The sequence below is a fragment of the Pinus tabuliformis genome, chromosome J (genome assembly GCF_031772625.1).
Source record: "Pinus tabuliformis cultivar Carrire ecotype Pingquan chromosome J, CPIR1, whole genome shotgun sequence".
In the NCBI taxonomy this organism is placed as follows: Eukaryota; Viridiplantae; Streptophyta; class Pinopsida; order Pinales; family Pinaceae; genus Pinus; species Pinus tabuliformis.
The window spans coordinates 958,176,253-958,180,923 of record NC_142295.1 but is presented as its reverse complement, the minus strand read 5'-3'; the positions used below and the strand labels follow the sequence as shown (position 1 = coordinate 958,180,923).

Sequence of the window (4,671 nt, the reverse complement as noted above, 5' to 3'; positions counted from 1 at the left end):
GTGTTGGAGACAATCCAGGTTGAAGAGGTTCTTTGAGAAACACCTTCCTCACTAAGAGAGAGTGTTGAAAATGGTAGCGAGAAAGGGTTTCTTTGATTTATTCCTTAATCAAAATAACCATAACGGTTCTTCTTTTTAGATGCATGAGTTCCTATGAGTTATGAATTAATTCCTAAAAAGTACAACGAGTTCCTAAAATTTAGGGTGAATTATTAAAAGTTAGGAGTGCAAGAGGCAGTTGACTAGTGTTAATTAGTGGAAGGCCGAATTTATTAGCTTCAAGTGTGAATTATTTTAGGTAAAGGACGAGTTGATTTGGTTAGGCTCCTAAATTATAAGAAGGACAAGTTAACACAACTAGTGAGATTCTGTTAACTAGTCAATCAACAATTTGAATTTCCTCAAATAGAACTTGCCAGTAATAGCCTAATCAAAGTGCTTATAAGGAGGAATGAAGGCACAATTTGATCATTGTTTTGGTGAGAATGAGTTGGCGAGACCAAACAATAGGATGCACAAGTTCGTGTGTGGAGCTTGTTAGAGGAAGAGTGTGCAAGAGAAGCTTGTGCACAGGTTGGTATAGGGCAGCAGAGATCAACATTCTTGCAAGGGTTTCAAGATTTAGATCAAGCAAGAAAGGAAATTATGTCCTTCAAATTGAAACAACTATATTTTGTAAGAGATAAATTGCTAAGTTTTTGCTATCAATAAAATTCTTATCAAGCAGAGGCTTTTTCCCAATTGGGTTCCCTAAAAATAAAAAAATTGTGTGGCTGTGTTTTATTTTTGTTCCTAATTCTATTGCGAATTGAGTTGAGATATTTTATGTTTATAAGAAAAGAAAGTGTTTTTTCAGATTGTTCTTATTAGCAGATCAGAATTTTGTGGAAATTCTACACAAGACAACAAGGTGTTGCTAGTAAAGGTGGACACTTTGAAGAACGTTACAGATGCATTAACAAAGTTTGTGAGCATTGAGAATTTTTCTTGGGTGTAGAGAAACGATGGGCGTTACGGGCCTAGACTAATGATTGTATACTCATTTGGCCCCCTATGTGCAAAGAAAACAATAAGTGGGAGAATGTTGGGTATGTGTTATAACTTTTTCATGACTAGCTCCAAGCGGTGTTATGTTGTGCTAGGTGTAGGGGGGTTTTGTAGGGGGCAGTAACTCCCCTGCAAGATGTTCGGTTTAGTTCCCCGAAAAATTAAAAAATATATATATAAAAAGTTATACAACCCACCTATGGTTTTGCGCATGATTTGGGCATGATGGTTTTTCCCATGGTTATTTTGTAGATCCAATCAAGGGAACTACGATTATGTTCTAATCAAGGGTTAATGGATTACCAATTTATGAATGCTTAGGCATGTATATAATGTATTGTAACATTAAGAGGAATATACTAAAAAATCAATATGGTTTTACTAGTTTTGGGTTCAGGGAGAAAAATATATGTGTAAATTTTATGTTCTCGCTATTGTATATTTTCAATTTTTTAAGAATTCATTTGCAAGTAATTTCTATACAGTGTTAAAACCTTCATATTATAGATGTACAATTTTCGACACTCTCACATCTAAGATGACGATTTTGCATTCATGCAATATAGCTATAATAGATCTCAACAAAACTTTACTCAATAGTGTCCTTTTAAAGGCTACTTTGGATTTCAACCTATGACATCCATTTGCATGGCGTATGTAAGAACTTTTTCACTAGCACAAAAGAAGTCAACAAAGTGGCATGCTTCATCGAGTAGATTGAAAATGCATAATAACAAGTAGATAACATGATGTATATGACATTTGCAAAATACAAAAATTGTCATGATAAACATTGTGTTCAATGTAACTTCTAATTGGAGGACGAGGTATGCCTTTACATTTCGGAAAAGCGGTTCAACCACCCATATTGCAAATTTAGGGATCTTACTAATTATATTCTCTATTTAGCAAGCAACTATATGTAATAGTTTACCAAAATAACTAGTATATATATATATATATTGTCAATGTGAATTTGCACATTAATAAATATTTCAAAAGTGAATCAATCTACAACACTAAAGTGAAACCATTTATAGATGTTTAAAAGTGAATCAATATACAACACGAAAAAGAAACTATGAGTAATAATGAGTTTGAAGTTTGAAAAATTAACCCCTAACCTCAGGTCAAAGCTTGCACTCTCTAATCGTGTAGAAATGTTGCATTTCTTAAAACAAACCAAATATATAAAAATGCAGAAAAGTCCCATTAAATTGTTAACAATTATGGAAATGTTGCATTTCTTAAAAAAAAAAATCAAATATATAAAAATGGAAAAAAGTTCCAATAGATTATTATTAATTGTTAGTAATATCTAGTTTGACATTTTTTTATATAGCTAATTTATAGTTATCAAATTTAATGAAAATCATATAATTAAATTTAATTATCCATTCAATTTGCTTGAATTATTGGTTAAATTCAAATTTCTTAAAACCTATATCACATCACGAATACTTGAAATCTATATAAAAAACACATAGTTTCCTTTATAATTATTTAGCATTTATTCACAAATCTTGAATTTATCTTTATTAAACCAAAAAAATCATAGTTAACATAAATTTATGAATTTATATTTATTTAATTTAGATTTATTATTTCTTTCTAAAAATAAATCTAATTATCATAAATTTATGAATTCATATTTATTTTTATAATTATGATGCCTCTAGAAATAAAATTTGATTAGAAAATTCATTTAATTTTTTATATATTAATAAATATTTTTTTCCGAGCAAATGCTTCCTTCCTATGTTATTGAAACTGAAATCAAGCTTGATAATCATGTAGCCCATTAAAGGCCTTGATATTTAAATTATTTAAAACATGAAAGAGAAAATGCCGATTACAAAAAATTGACAAATAATTGTTTACAGATAATTAAGAAATTCAAATTATTAAAAACCATGAAAAGAAAATGCCAATCACAAAAAGTGAGAAATGTGTTACATAATCATTAAAAAGATTAACGATCTTTTATTTATGCTGGGCATTTCGTATTAATTATTATGTCCCTTGAAGTTGGGTAGAGACATATTCACCAATGATAAACTCAAGTTGTAAAGATAGGTAAACACCAAGTTTTTCCTGACTGAGGTTTACTTTTCAGTTATTGAGACCTTTTGGAGATGCGTAGCAAAAGTATTACGACTCGAAGTAACTTTATTATTCAAAGTCAAATGGTGGGCAAGGTTTTATGTTGAACCATACTCATGTCACAAAGGACCATTCCACCCCATCCAAGAAAGAAATCTAAATGAAAATTTTGAAAATTTAAATTCAAACAAGAGGGGTTGTGCGGCAGCTAATCCCTACCTTAAGCCGAAGGAATTTATAGTTCATATAGATGTTCATGATGCTTGCTCTATTTTTATTGTTTCTATTGGGTAGTAAACAGGCGACTCGCTCTCCTGGCAAGGTTTAATTGTTGAAACTAGGCACAATAGGGTTAAAGTGAAAGGTCGGGCGCTGAAAGAAGTAAAATGGATTTCAGTTTATTGTGTGATGTGCACCCCTCTTGGCAGATGTTTCCAGTAGTCTTTGGGACCGTCGGCAGATGCTTCCAGTAGTCTGTGGGACCACCACTCCCAACTATCGCATTTAGACTAGCCCTCCTCAGTTCCTATCCTGCCCAAGCAACTTGTCTTGAGTGTTATGGATGCTTTTGAGGCGACTTCGAAGACCTTGCAGATCCATCCAGGCCAAGTATGGTATGTAATCTCCGATATTAAAATCACCCAGCAGCAGAAAAGTTTCCTTGATCATTTCCTTGACTCCTCTATTGCCAATGAAGTCGTGGTCAGAATACTTTCTGCCGAAAGTCATTCTGCAAATTATATCGTTGGTAAGGGTCCACACAGTTTGGCCAATGTTTACTGGATGGTCTGAATTAATAATAATAGAGCGAATCATAGCAGAGACTTCCTCTTCTCTTATAAAGCGAAAATAATCCAATCTTTTGGAGCTTAGCATTTGTAAAACACAGACCTTACGCATTTGCCTCCAGTAAGGGCCATATGGAGCAGAGCCGACGTCCGAAGAATTATACAACAAGTAATTACCTGCAATTGATGGAGGTCTGCTGGCAAAAAGCAGATCATGAGTCTTCATAAACTCCCTTGCCATATCAGGAGAAGAGATGACTAAGACGAGCTTGGAGCCGAAGTAGAGAGACATGAGGGGCCCGAATTTCAGAGACAGTGCTGCCAGTGCTTGGTGTGGAAGCCCTCCTAGTATGTAAAGCATATTTCCGATGATGGGCAGCGGGAAAGGCCCAGGGGGCAGCTTCCTGTTTCTTACCCTGACGAAGAAACTCCATGCCACCACCAAAGCAACCAGCGCCGTTGCGAGTCTCAGACAAAACTCAATGTAGTCAGGAAGTGGGCACGCATATCCCAACCCATTCACCATTGTTACTTAGTGAGAATACAATATCAACATCTCCACTCTCTCATCTAGAGCACACATACATATAAGGGTCGTACTCGAAGTTGATGATCAGTTACTTAACAGACCCATTTTTCGGATAAGTGAAGGCAAAAATGAACCTTGATTCCGTCGTATGTCGATGACTTACACAGCAAGTTATTAATGACCAATTAAAAAAAGTAATGGTGA

The 4,671-nt window shown here is 34.1% G+C and overlaps 1 pseudogene; it reads right to left on the bottom strand.

The window, feature by feature from the left end:
- Window positions 1-3,669: 3,669 nt before the first annotated feature.
- On the bottom strand, window positions 3,670-4,464 carry LOC149229999 (cytochrome P450 736A117 pseudogene; annotated as a pseudogene).
- Window positions 4,465-4,671: the final 207 nt, after the last annotated feature.